The sequence below is a fragment of the Drosophila suzukii genome, unplaced genomic scaffold, assembly GCF_043229965.1.
Source record: "Drosophila suzukii unplaced genomic scaffold, CBGP_Dsuzu_IsoJpt1.0 scf_10, whole genome shotgun sequence".
In the NCBI taxonomy this organism is placed as follows: domain Eukaryota; kingdom Metazoa; phylum Arthropoda; class Insecta; order Diptera; family Drosophilidae; genus Drosophila; species Drosophila suzukii.
Genome location: NW_027255897.1, coordinates 1,518,643 through 1,533,390, shown reverse-complemented (window position 1 = coordinate 1,533,390; position 14,748 = coordinate 1,518,643). Strand labels below are relative to the sequence as shown.

At 42.1% G+C, this 14,748-nt stretch overlaps 1 long non-coding RNA gene across 5 annotated transcripts in view; it reads right to left on the bottom strand.

Annotated features, from left to right (window-relative positions):
* The window catches only part of LOC139354573 (uncharacterized), a 57,556-nt gene that overhangs the window by 15,692 nt on the left and 27,116 nt on the right, over positions 1 to 14,748 (bottom strand). Inside the window, exon 1 of one of the 5 annotated variants that reach the window (XR_011605532.1) lies at positions 14,447 to 14,609. The exons of 3 other annotated variants lie outside the window; for them this stretch is intronic. This is a non-coding gene — a long non-coding RNA (uncharacterized lncRNA). Of the gene's footprint in view, positions 1 to 14,446; positions 14,610 to 14,748 lie in introns of those variants that run through there. One more of the 5 variants, XR_011605536.1, reaches the window with a different exon arrangement.

Genomic DNA, 14,748 nt, shown 5'->3' with positions numbered 1-14,748 from the left:
GCGGTGGGCGATATAGTGTGGGAACATCACCTGTCCAAAGCGGCAGAAGGATTCGCTGCAAAACTGGCCCCGAGGTACGATGGCCCTTACCAGGTGGTAGATTTCGTCTCTCCAGTGATCTGCAAAATTCGCCACACACAGTCGAAGAAAGAAAGGACAGTTCACGTTGGCGAGCTCAAGCAACAACAAAACGAGCAGACAGCAGAAACGTCAGGTGCAAGGCATCAGGATTCAGCGTCAGGCCTAAGCGAGAGTCATCCACACGCCACGCAGAAAGGACAATTACAAGGATAGGTCACAAGGACGTGGATAAGGATGGATGGGGATCCAACCGCAAGGCATCAGGATTCAGCGTCAGGCCTAAGCGAGAGTCATCCACACGCCACGCAGAAAGGATAATTACAAGGATAGGTCACAAGGACGTGGATAAGGATGGATGGGGATCCAACCGCAAGGCATCAGGATTCAGCGTCGGGCAGTGGCCAGAGTCATCCGCGATAACGCCAGGCGGAAGGGACACTTACAAAACGGCACAAGGATACGGGTAACGTAGAAGAGAGTATGCGCGGAAAAGACAAGCAACACAAGACGCGCAGTCCAGACATACACCGCAGCATCCGGAGATTCTATACGGAATGCGCCGGACGAGCTCGTCTAGTTGTTACTCGAGGAAAAGGGGAGGACGGTGCAGAATCAGATCTACACCGTAGCCAGCTGGTCACAAAAAAAAAAAAAAAACAGAAACACGCACCACACCAACAGTTGACTAAAAACAAGAAATGGAACGGGGCATGCATGGGCCGCACCAGCAACCTGAAATTTAAAGGGGGCTTAATGCAGGAAGCAGAAAGACATCATAAATACTTACCGGCTGTCCTGGTTGCGAAGCGAATGCGAAGTCCTCTCCGCAACCGCTCTCAAAAGCTGCCAATGTGGAGTCAGATGCTGCCAACAGAGGACGAGTGAAGGGCGAGAGAGGACGAAAGGATGAGATGAAAAGGAGTGAAGGAAATGCAAAAGAAACTTACCTATGAAATTCATAGTATGAAAGTTGCAAAATCACCACGAGCCAGGGAAGGGGGCGCCTCGATAGGCGATCGATTGGCACTGGACGATAGTGCGATCGATGGGCACACGACAATGGAAATATCGGCCAAGGTGGAAATATCGCAAACGAGCAGGTGGCAACGCCGCACCGTCGGTATTGATATGCGAATAAATATCGATCACGCACGAATGGTGTGACCAGGCGGAGGAATACCTTTAAAGTAATATATTTAAATGCAGATAACAACATTATTATTCCACAAGACCATAAAGGTATGCCATAGCAAAATCCGAGTTCATTTGACTAAGTTATGGGCTTTTAAGGGTGGAAAGAAGGCCCATATCAGTAAACCTTCGCAAATTTAAAATCAATGACATAAAACGGTCGTATTTTCTAATACCTTAAAAGTTATATATTTTAATGCGGATAACAACATAATCATTCCACAAGCCCATAAAGGTATGCCATATCGAAATCCGATTCCTTTTGACCAAGTTATGGGCTTTTAAAGATCTACAGAAGGCCCATTTCTGTAAACCTTCGTTTTTTTTTTTTTTTTTTTTAAATGCTTTGCTATTTATTTATTGAATCTTCTCCCTTTGGATACTAACAATAAGTGTATCAAATCTTAGACTAATTAATCTAACTCACAGTCATATGACTGATGTTGTGCTAAAGGGGCCCGAAAGTTATAGCTGGCTTGGCAGGTCGTTGCGTTGTAGACGGGATCGGCTGGAAACCCAAGTCAAGCCTCTTGCGAGGCGATTGTCTATTTCATCTTTAACGGTAAGAATGCTTAGGTCCCTGTGGATGTTTTGGTTGCGAATATACCATGGTGCCCCAGTGATAGTTCGCAGGATTTTCGATTGAGCGCGCTGTATAATGTCTATGTTGCTTCTGCTGGCGTTCCCCCATAGCTGGGAGCCATATGTCCAGATGGGCTTGAGAGTGGAGTTGTAGAGCAAAACCTTGTAGTCCAGACGCAGGGGCGAACGAGCGTTAAGAATCCAGTGGAAGCTGCTGGCCTTTAGTTTTAGATGTACTTTCTTGCGTTCGATGTGTCTTCTCCAGGTTAGTCGTCTGTCAAGGTGGACGCCGAGATACGTTACATCGTTGACTTGGGGAATCTGCGTATTTTTCAATAATAGTGGAGGGCATGTTTGCCTGTTGAGAGTAAACGTTATGTGTTTACATTTTTGTTCATTTATTTTAATCCGCCAATCAGATAGCCACGTCTCTACTACGAGGAGGTGGTTTGCTAGCTGTGTTGTGGCTCGGCCTGGGCACCTCGAGCGACTTAAAATTGCGGTGTCGTCAGCGAACGTAGATGTTGTTAGCTGCTCGTTCGTGGGAATATCCGCTGTGTATAGGAGGAACAGAGTAGGCCCTAGCGCGCTTCCTTGCGGGACTCCAGCTTTGATAATGTAGTCGTCGGATGTTGTTGTATTGCACCTTACTGCGAAGGACCTATTGTATAGATACGACTCAAGAAGCTTGTGAGTGTAATCAGGTAAGTGTGTTTTGATTTTGTGCATGAGGCCATCTAGCCATACTCGATCGAAGGCTTGAGATACATCGAGGAATATTGCGCTGCAGTATTCCCGATGCTCAAAGGCTGTGCGTATTTCTGATGTTATTCTGTTAACTTGTTCGATTGTTCCATGGTTTTGACGAAATCCAAATTGATGAGCAGGGATAACATTGTGTGCTCCTAGATATGGTGTTATGCGAGTTAGAAGGCATTTTTCGAACAGCTTAGACAGACACGATAATAAACTAATTGGTCTGTAGGATGACGGAATTGTGTGGTCTTTTCCGGGCTTCGGTATCATAATGATAATAGATTTTTTACATTGAAGAAGAGTTATTAGCACTGGCGAATGGTCTGACGACAGGTCCGAAAGCGCTTTGGCGCTTATTATATTGCGGGGAATGTTTTTTGTCATCGAGCATCGAGGGAGCAACGAGGGAGCGCCGCGGGAATCACAAGGACTCAAAGGCTAGGATAAGCAAGGAAACGCCGGAGAGTAGGAACCAGTCTTAAATGTTTCCCGAAGTAAGGGGGGAATGTGAGGAGTTGAATAACTCCCCACAAATAGAAGCAGCAGCAGATGGCCGGCCGCTTACCAGATACGCGGCGAATTCGCGTAGTAACGGCGCGGCGAGGAGATCGAGAGAGTTTGGAGACCAACGAAGGAGAGCGAGAGAGTTTGGAGACCAATGAAGGAGACCGAGAGAGTTTGGAGACCAACGAAGGAGAGCGAGAGAGTTTGGAGACCAATGAAAGAGAGCGAGAGAGATTGGAGACCAAGGATGGAGATCGAGAGAGAATGGAGACTTCGCGGGCAGAGCAAGAGTGCCGTATGCAAAAGGGGATAACGGAACTCCACGGGACTTTGGACTCTCCCGTGAACTTTGGACCGGGAGAGGAAGTGCCACATCTCGGCAGTGGAGCGGCACACAGGCGTGCCACAAGCGGCCCGGGAATCAGCGGGACTGCAGCAGTGGGCGGAGCATCGAGTGAAAGCGGTACGTGAAGGAGAAGTGGGTCATCCAGGAGGCACGGACTTTGGACCCACAGTGGAGAGATGCAGCGGGCCGTGCGCCAAAGGGAAATAACGGTGCTTGGAGGCCCTATATAAGGCCGCAGAGCGCTGGCAGCTGGATCAGTCGATCACGAGGAGTCAAGCCGTCAAGATCAGTCAAAGTACCAAGTGAGCAATCAGTCAAGCAAGTAATCTACGAGGGAGCTACAACCAAGCGAGTCGTCGGAAGCAGCGCCGTGGGAAGCATACAAGGAGCAAGATCGCCACGTCGAGACGTTCGGGATTAGGACATCAGGAATCTCCGAATTGAGACACAGGTGGCTGAGTTCTGAAAGGCATCACGCGGCTAAGTCAAGGCGTTTGTTTTCTAACTTTGTCACGACCACACCCTGGCGAGTCGCCCGGCGGGTCTGTCAGAGACAAGCAAAAGAGTCCTACGACGAAGAGCCGTCAGCTTGGGGAGGAAAGTTGTCTGCGACCCAGCGTGCCTTGCCCGACCAAGCAGGACCTGGCGTGACGGACGAGCGGTAGATCGATTTGCGGTTTCAAGAGGCGGCAGCCTGGAGAGCCCTGCGATTACCGGCGAAGTTCCCGAGCAGCGACCGCCCAGCTCCCCGAGCGCCAGAACAACGAGATACTGGTCAGAAGACAGCGCAGAGGACATCGACAGCGACGCCAGCAGACATTTCCGGCAGCCACGTTACCATCGCCGCGCGGAGCTCATTGGGGAGCGCAGGAGCGTCGCGGACGTCACGCATTAGGGTGAAGCCGGGTGGAACGTTCGTCTGCGCTAGGCGTAAAGCGAAGTGAACCGCTAGACAGCCTCCGGGCGGCAGCCTTGACTGTCAGCGCGAACTGAGCAAGAACCTAGCGGGACCGTCCGGGACAGAGCAAGGGACAGGTATTGCCTCGAAAGGCGTCAGCCTGGAGAGCAAAGCTTGTTCACCCTAGTCTGAGAACGGTGACGCTTCCCTAAGCGTCATCGAAGGAGGCGAGAAGGGCGGATCAGTCGGAATGGAAATAGATAGGAAAGGTTCAGCATTATGATGTGTGGTATTCTTTATACCGGTTAGTTTGGTGAGGCACGCGAGTATCCGAGTTTTATTAGGATTAGGCATTCCGAGATGTCGGCAAGACCATCACACCCATAGCCGAAGAGCCAGAGCCGGAGAATATCTTATCGCGTGCGCTGGCATCTCGAGGTGACATCTGGCCTAGAGTTTTTATAAGTGTAGCGGTTCGTTACAGTTATAATTAATAAAAGAATAATTAATAAAACTATGATTGGCGCCCAACGTGGGGCCACATTTTTAATGTGACTTACACACACACCTACAATCGTTTTGCTGCGATTACTAATGACCAAGGGGTGGGCTGGCATATTGTTGTGTTTACATATATGTACTTAGCTAAGGTTGCTCCAGTCGTTAGGATATCAGTTTATTCCTTAAAGGTGTTCGGAAGCTTGGGAAAAAGGAAGATCATCATCAAGCCGACCACAGCCGACAGTTTTTTTAGCCGAAGCAAACCTATTTGTGTATACTCTACACATCGCAGCTCGAGGCGGTGCAATTCAGACGCATAGGACATGCAAGTGGACTTGCTTACGAAGAGCGGGACACTTGACCACGGATGACAGGCATCACCAAAGGCTCGAGAAGAAAAATTCCACAAGTTGCACATAAACATTTGTCAAATATTCGCATAGGAATTACTGAGTCAAAATGTTTTTATATAAACCCTCAGGCCACGGATAGAGACAAGAGGCATATGCCCGACATTTATCTCAGAGTGCAATAGTCTGTCGCTTGGATAACAGAGAGCGAAAAGCTTCGCGTTAAGGGGTATTAAAATTAGATCTAAAAAGAAACTGTGGAAAAAATACCATCTTCGTATTTTTTAATACGCAAAAGACTGTTCAACACCGAAGGGCTGGTCACACTGAAAGTGGCTTGATCTCTCTCTCTTTGACTTTGGCTTTAGAACGGACAAGTTGTGTTATAAAAGAAGCGTCTATTAAACAGAAATACTTTGAACTAAAAACTAGAATCGTGTACTAAATCAATTAAGGAATCGGGAGAAGGCCTTTATTTCCAACAGGATATGGGCCCAGTGTTTCGCTAAACTCAAATTAAAATAACAATTAAATATATTGCAAATTTCTGAGAATTTCTGAATTTCTGAGAGCCCGTGTGTGTGTGAGCACATTGAAAGCAGGAGGAAGCACGTTTCAACAAACGAAACATCCAGAACGGTAACAAAGTTTTAAAAACACAAACGGAAAAAAGTATTGTAATAAAATAAAAGTTTGTATAAAATATTTTGTTCCTTTTTCTTGCGAAAAATTTTTTTACATCCAACCAAGTTCATGCATGTTGCAGTTGCAAGTGTGAGTGAATGCATGTACTTATGTATGTGTATGTGAGGCCGCGTGGTTTTTACCTATTTCACCATATTGGCTAAGTGGATCTCACGTTTACTTATATGTGTGTGTGTACATGTAGGCACTTGGTACAGTATTTGCTTAACATTGATTCCTTTTTTCTTCTCTCTTTCCTTCTTCTCGAATATACGATAGTTACATTGAAATTAGAGCAAGAATAAATATGAATAAGGAGAATAAGCTCAAGAATATTTCACCTTCTCGTGGTGAAAAATATTCAGTGTGGATATTTTGTGTGAAGTCTTTTTTAGCTGAAAATGATGTTTTATTTGTAATCGAAGAAAAACCCCAAGAAATAGATGATAAATGGGCAAAGGCAGAAAGATCAGCAAAAATCATTATAATAGAATTTCTAACCGACTCCTTTCTTTCCTTTGCCGATAATAATTCGACTGCAAAAGAGATTTTTGAAAAATTAGATTCGATCTATGAGCGAAAAAGTTTGGCAACGCAACTTTCTGTCCGTAAGCAATTATTGACATTCAAATTAAATGGCGACACACCTCTCATTATTCATTTCAATAAATTTGATGAATTAATCTGCGAATTAATGGCAAGTAGCTCACCTTCTTCTGTCACTACCTTCGGTTTATGATGGGGTTGTGACCGCCATAGAAACTTTATCTACCGAACATGTTACCCTTTATTTCGTAAAAAACCGTTTACTTGACCACGAAATTAAGATAAAGAATTTAGGTAAGGACACGTCTAATAAAGTTCTTCAAGCTACATCTCTAAGTAACAACAAACAAAAGGCATTGCATCTAAAAACCAAGTTTAAGGCAAAACCCTCTAAGAACTTTAAGTCCAATTTGAAATGTCATCATTGTGGAAAGAAGGGTCACTTTAAGAAAGATTGCTTTATTTTCAAAAGGGGCTTAGAAAGAAGAAAAAGAAAAATAAAGAATAAATTAGATCTAAAGAAAAAAATTAAATTTAATAATTAATTATGCGAAGCTTGCATAAATGGTAAGCAAGCTAGACTTCCATTTGAGAAAATTAAGAGTAAAGAATATATTAAGAGGCCTTTATTTATAATTCATTCAGATGTTTGTGGTCCGATAACTCCTTCTAGTATTGATGGAAGAAACTATTATGCAATCTTTGTCGATCAGTATACACACTGTGTAACTTATTTGATGTCCTATAAATTTGAGGTATTTAATTTCGTTAAGGACTTCATCGCAAAGAGTGAAGCTCATTTCAATTTAAAGGTTGTGAATCTATACATCGATAATGGCAGAGAATAATTGTCAAATGAGATGAAGACTTATTGTAGTGAAAAAGGCATAAGTTACCATTTGACGGTTCCACATACACCGCAATTAAATGGAGTATCTGAACGTATGATCAGATCCATAACTGAAAAGGCTAGAGCAATGATTAGTGGATCTAAATTAAATAAAAGTTTTTGGAGCGAAGCCGTTTTAACGGCGACTTATTTAGTTAATAGAACTCCAAGTAGAGCGTTTCAGAATAAGAAAACTCCATTTGAAATGTGGCACAACAGAAAGCCTAAATTGAAATATTTAAAGATATTTGGTTCAACCGTATATGTGCAAATTAAGATGGTAATATGTTAAAAAAATATATTTTACTTTTTATTTAAACTTGGTGTTAAACTCTTTAATTATTATCACTAATACAAGACACTAATTTACAACTGTCGAACCGATCGCGGCCTCGGACAAAATAGGACTGCCGCTTAATTCTACAAAATTATCCAACGAACCTCGGCCTCTTTCTTAAGCTTTCAGAACTAATTTTTGTTTAAAATAAATGCTTATGCTGAAACTTTCGCATCTCGTTGTGAAATGAAATTATGCTGACCGATGCAATTTGATTCAAAATCGGAACGCAATATGATCTGAACTTAGAACGCAATACTGTGGGCTTCGAGCGGAAACTGAAGTTTACTTTAAGTTGGGTTTGTTTATCTTGGCTGGACCACCAAGAGCGGACGGCAAAGCCAAAGGCGAGGGCAAAGACAAAAGCAAATGCAAAGCCTTTGCCAAAGGCATAGGCAAAGATCGCTTAGATTGAATTTTGAAAATTGTTTATTAATTCCATATTAGGCCCGGTTTCACGGGTTGGATAACTTGCATGATAAAATGCGGAAAAGAAAATTTAATGACAAATCATTCAAATGTATATTGGTTGGTTATGAACAAAATGGCTATAAGTTGTGGGACATAAATTCAAAGAAGTTTTTGGTAGCTAGAGACGTAGTTGTTGATGAAATTAATTTGGAGAATACTAGGACTGTGGCAAATGACTCAGAGTTTCAGAATAAAAGTATGGAACTGGTAGAAAGTATTCAGAATGATAGTATGAATAATCTAAAATTGTCGACTGAAATGAATTCAGGAGCAGAGGAGTCGAATATCCCGAATGAGAGTACGGATGGAAAATCTGATCTTTTTTAATCAGATAAACAGCCTAGTGAGACAACAACTTGCGAAAATGCCGATCCAATCATTGGTGAAGAATTGCCTAGTATGCAACTAAAAGTAGATGAAATTGAAGTCAGAAGAAGTGAAAGATTAAAAGACAGGCCAAAACCGTCTTATCGGTTCTTAAACAATTCCTTAATGAATGCTCACGCCTTTTGTGATGATATCCCAAATAACTACAATGATCTTAAAAATAGAACAGACAGAACTAAGTGGGAAGAAGCCGTAAAAGAAGAATTAGATTCGCATTTTTATAATAAAACTTGCATTTTAGTTGACCAGCCTCTACATAATAATATTGTTGATTGCATGTTGGTGTTTTCTATAAAAACTAATGAGCATGGCAAGCAAATCAAATATAAGGCCAGATTAGTAGCTCGGGGATTCACTCAAGAGTATCTTTTAGATTATGATGAGTCTTTTGCTCCAGTTGCAAGAATATCTAGTTTTCGATTCATTTTATCCGTGGCAAACCAATTCAATTTAAAAGTTCACCATATGGATGTTAAGACGGCATTCCTAAATGGTATTTTGGAAGAGGAAATCTTTATGAAGATTCCGGAGGGCTTGCCATATGAGGATGGTAAAGTCTGTAAATTGAACAAGTCTATTTATGGGTTAAAACAAGCGGCGCGATGTTGGTTCGAGACATTTGAAAATGTTTTAACTCTTCATTGGAATAAAAGTAGAAAGAAAAGATGGTTATTTATATCTTAGTCAATCAGCCTACATTAACAATATTTTAAAAAAGTTTAATATGGACGAATGGACTTCCAACTAAGCTAAATTAAGAAGCTTTAGACTCAGATGAAGAATGTAATGCGCCGTGCCGAAATCTGATTGGGTGTTTGATGTATCTAATGTTATGTACGCGTCCTGATCTAAGTACAGCAATAAGCATATTTAGTAGATATACAAACAAAAACAATTCAGAATTATGGCAAAGTTTAAAAAGAATTTTGAGATATTTAAAGGGTACTGTGGATCTGAAATTAACTTTTATCAAAAATGAAAATTTTAATGACACAATTATTGGGTATGTTGACTCTGACTGGGCAGAAAGTGAATCTAATAGAAAGAGTACAACAGGTTTTAAATTCAAAATGTTTGACTCATATGTGATCTGCTGGAATACGAGGAAGCAAAATTCAGTGGCTGCTTCTTCGACTGAAGCGGAATATATGGCTTTATTTGAAGCAGTAAGGGAAGCTTTATGGTTAAAATCGTTAGTCTCTAGTATAAAATTTAAATTAAATAAACCAATCATAATATTAGAAGATAAGCAAGGTTACATAAGCATAGCTAATAATCCTACATGCCACAAACGATCCAAACACATTGATATAAAGTACCATTTCTCAAGAGAGCAAATTGAAAATAAATTAATTATCTTAGAATATATTCCCACAGAACACCAGGTTGCTGATGTCCTCACGAAGCCGTTGCCCTCTGCAAGATTCTTGACACTAAAAAACGAGATGGGTCTTAAGAACTAAAACTATAAACTATTTACTATAAACCAAAAGAAAAAAAAGGAAACTGTTGAAACTGATATTTAATTTAGAACTTAGTTTAAAGAAAAAGATGAACTGATAATTTAATTTAACTAAAATTATGAATTTTAGTGTATTTATTAGCTAGAAGCTAAGAAACATTTAATTTGTCAAATGAAACCAATGATTCGATTAAGGTTTTACTGGGTTTCCCTTAGTGCTAGAACTAGTTTGATTTGATATTAACAAGACTATTTCTAGATGAACATGGATCATTATTATTGTTCCCAGAATAAACAACTGTCCAAATAAGAATATTATTGTAATACTAATTTAATTTTAAATTGTTCAACATATCTTTTGAGGAGGTGTGTGGAAAAAATACCATCTTCGTATTTTTCTATACGCAAAAGATTGTTCAACACCGAAGGGCTGGTCACACTGAAAGTGGCTTGATCTCTCTCTCTTTGACTTTGGCTTTAGAACGGACAAGTTGTGTTATAAAAGAAGGGTCTATTAAACAGAAAAACTTTAAACTAAAAATTAAAATCGTGTACTAAATCAATTAAGGAATCGGGAGAAGACCTTTATTTCCAACACAAACCTTCTCGAAATGCAAAAAGGATCGAAGGGTATTGGCAGTCAGCTAAGGACATATATGCAATTTGCTAAAAGATCTTGGACAGACGGCCCTATGCAGAGGTTCGTTTGCTTGACAGGGTTGTAATAGGACTGTTAGATACGGGGGCATCCATAAGCGCTATAGGCGGAAAGTTGGCCGAGCAAATAATTAAAGGTCGAGTTCCGTTCAAGAGGGGTGCAAGTACAGTAAACACAGCTAATGGGCAAAGGCAAAATGTGATAGGACGTTTAAAGACATCAGCACAGTACGAAGGAAAGACATAGGATTTCGAGATGTATATCATTCCCTCGCTCAATCAAGACCTCTATTTGGACATTGATTTTTGGTCCTCTTTTGAGCTATTGCCACCGGCTATGCCGGTTGAGGAATTGACTTGTGATTCTTACATTCTAACTGATGGTCAATGAATCCAATTGCAAGCCGTAAACCGTTATATCAGTATAAAGTGATGCCATCTGGGCTCACGAATTCTTCGCAAACGATGACTAGGCTGATGGATAAGGTAATACATGCTTAAAAACGAGGTCTTTGTTTATTTGGACGATTTGATTATCGTCTCAGATAGTTTCGACAGTCACTTGAAGGTTTTGAGTTCGGTGGCAAGTTGCATTCGAGCAGCAGGTTTGACATTCAACGTAGAAAAGAGCCATTTTTGCATAATAAGTGTCAAATATTTAGGCCATATAGTAGGGGAAGGCGTAGTGCGTACAGACCCTCATAAAATTTCGGCCATGACCAATTTTCCAGTGCCAAAGACTTTGAAAGCTTTGAGGAGATTCCTTGGCATGGTCGGTTGGTACCGAAAATTTATAAGTAACTTCGCTGCAGTGTCAGCTCCCTTAGCCGGTCTTCTAAAACCTAGACAAAAGTTCGTGATGAGCGTGGAAGGTGAGCGAGCATTTAATAAGTTAAAAGAAATGCTTTGCTCTGCGCCCGTTCTGCGTAGCCCAGATTTTAGCAAGCCCTTTTACATCCATTGTGATGCCAGTAACACCGGAGTAGGGGGTGTTTTAGTTCAAAGGTCTGAGAGTGGCGAAGAGTATCCAATTGCCTTTGTATCAAAGAAGCTCAATAAGGCTCAGAAAAACTATTCGGTCACGGAACAAGAGTGTTTAGCAGCCATTATTTGCATCAAGAGGTTTCGTGCCTATGTTAAGGGCCACGAATTCACGATGTTTACCGATCACGCGTCGCTTAAGAAGACTCTCTTGAGCTGGTCCGCAATAAAGCACTAGAGATAATGAAAAATCAGTTCGAGAAAATGAGCGAAAGTACAATTTAAGATCAAGAGAGGTATTTTTCAACGAATATCAAGAAGTTTATCGTACAAATTTCAAGCAAAGTAATTTCGCAGCTGGCTATAACGCAAAGTTGGGACCAGCCTTCGTAAAGTCACGGGTGAGGAAAAAGGACGGTCAAGCTTGTTATGACCTCGAGGATCTGCAGGGGCGCTTTCATGCTAAGGACATAAGCAGTAGAGTCAGGATGACAAGCGTTCTTGGTATCATCCTTGGAGCGTCGACCACCAAGTATGATCATGAGGGGGGTAATTTTTGAAACGCTTGTCTAAGATGCTAGATAGTTTAGCAGCTCCATCTGTGGGACGGATTGAACCCAGCGGTGGCGCCACCTGTGTCAGGCCTAGAAAGGGGTTCTAGGAGAGTAACAACGGTAAATGTCCAGCGGCCCTAGAAATTCACCTTGCCCCACGACCGAGGTTACCAGTGGGTCGGCAGCGGCGGATGCTGTCTTTTCTTTTGCGGCAACGGCAGAGTACAGACGTAGTCAACCTCAAGTCAGTTCGCGAGTGATTTTTGCTAAGGAAAATTTTATATTTGTTTAATTTGCGGTTGGATCGTGCCTAGACTGGTGAGTCTTTGATAGAAAAGGGAATGTTTAGGCAGTTGAGTTTAGCCGGAAAATTAATGTAGGCAGTCGGGTCTAAACGATTCGGAAAGTTCCTGAGAAGGCGCTGGGGAAGGAAAGAATAAGCGGATGTGGATTTTGGTGATAAACGCAAGCTGGTAAATCGGCGGCCAAGATGAAAAGTCGGCGGCCAAGCTAAAAAGTCGGCGGCAGCAGCGTTGGAAAACATACATTAACTTTATATATGAAATTTAAACCTAACCTGACCAAATTCTAACCAGTTGCTTGTGACCTCATAGTCCGCGGCGGTACAGGCCATGCATTTAAGAAAAAAAAGGAGAGGAGAGTTCCAGTGCTAGCGTAGTTTTTTTTGTTGTTTGTGTCGGTGTCGGTTTGAGTGTCTCCTTTAACCCTCTTCTTTTTTTTGCGATTTTTCCCCCTTCACAGCTCTCATCATCCCAAGGAAAGCGCTTTCGTCGACGGATTTGAAATAGTGGTGAGTCAAAATTTTCATTTATTTATTACAAAAAAAAGGGAGTAGGAAAGAAATGGAATAAATCGAAGGGTAAGATTTAAGAAGGAAAGATCAGAAGGGACGGCCGAGAGAGCAAGAAATAGAAAATTTACGATAACGTCTGAGCGAACCGGGAGAGCATGAGCTAAAAAGATCGATCGCGTGAATCCTAAGCTCTTTGTTCGCTTCGAGTTTAGTTTTATTTGCCAGGCAACGAAATTGTCTGACAATTTTTCCTTAAAATTCAAATTTAAAATGCCCATGAAAAAATCAAAATTTTTGCAAGCACAACAAAGTCGTACCATTACTAATTTAGGCAAAGTCCACCAAGGGGATTTGCGATATCGATCACTAGTTTTGTTGTCCAAATATCTTTAATCTTGTAATTTTAAATTGTCGTCTATTCGTATGGAATTTTATATCGCTTACCGCAGGATAATTTATGTTTGTATTTTACAATGATTGAAAGGTTTATAATGTGCTAAAAGTAATTTGTGTTGGCCGCGGCTGGCGTTGACTTGCAATGCGACCAATGGTAGGGTGGGCATGACCAGGACCTCCGGAACATCGAAGGAGTCGAGAAGGGCGGATCAGTCGGAATGGAAATAGATAGGAAAGGTCCAGCATTATGATGTGTGGTATTCTTTATACCGGTTAGTTTGGTGAGGCACGCGAGTATCCGAGTTTTATTAGGATTAGGCATTCCGAGATGTCGGCAAGGCCATCACACCCATAGCCGACGAGCCAGGTGACATCTGGTCGAGAGTTTTTATAAGTGTAGCGGTTCGTTACACCAGATGGTGCTAAGCCAGAATCTCCTAAAACTTCCATATGATGATGTCGGAAGGAGTTTCCAAACGAGGCGCCGAGAAAGAGCGCCGCAACAAGAATTTGACTGGTTCCGCAGACAAGGAGCTTCCGAAAACATAAGTTTTCACCTCCGAAAACGAGCTACACATAAGCACTTCGCCCGAGATCAAGTAATTGTTTTTTTTTTGCAGCAACTCTTGAAGCAGCTGTTGAAAACTTACACCGATGCTATGTACGGTGCATCGGGAGCGTGGCGATAAATGAAGTGCGTGCAAATATGAAGACAGAGTGTCTCGTGCGAGTATCGCACAAAGCAAATGACGAAAGCTCGGGCTGCATTTCTTGTAAAAAAGTTGAGAACGTGGCGGAAGAAGAGAGCGCCACTCCGAGATTCGCACAGTGCGGAGTATAGGCGACAGCAACCAGCAGCTGAGAAAACCTTCGGCTGCTAATGTTGCGAGAACGAATCAAAATGGAGAGTGTTCGTACTCAACGGTGCTCAACATGACCAGCACCCAACAATTCAAGCAGTAGCCAAGTACCAGGTAACAAGAACAGTACCAGACGCTCAGAAGCACCCACTGCAGATTAGAATTGCTGATCAGCATATTATATGTCTCACTAACTCACCGACTCAACGGTACACTGACCCCAATGCAGTCAGCACATTTTGCATTGTCAACCGAGGCAACAACGCATACTGGTACCATAATCAAAATTCCCTGAGCTACTTTAGAACATATTTCACTATCATTACACCAAGTAGTATATATATAGTATAGATAACTTCGCGGTTCTACTTCATATCTCTGGGTATAGGCATCGTAATACACTCACTCAACTAGCAGCTAACCTACGTTAGCTTAACCTCACCGCAGTTCCCGCATCGCCTGTGGTCCGCCATCGCAGTAACCATCGTTACCATTGCCGCG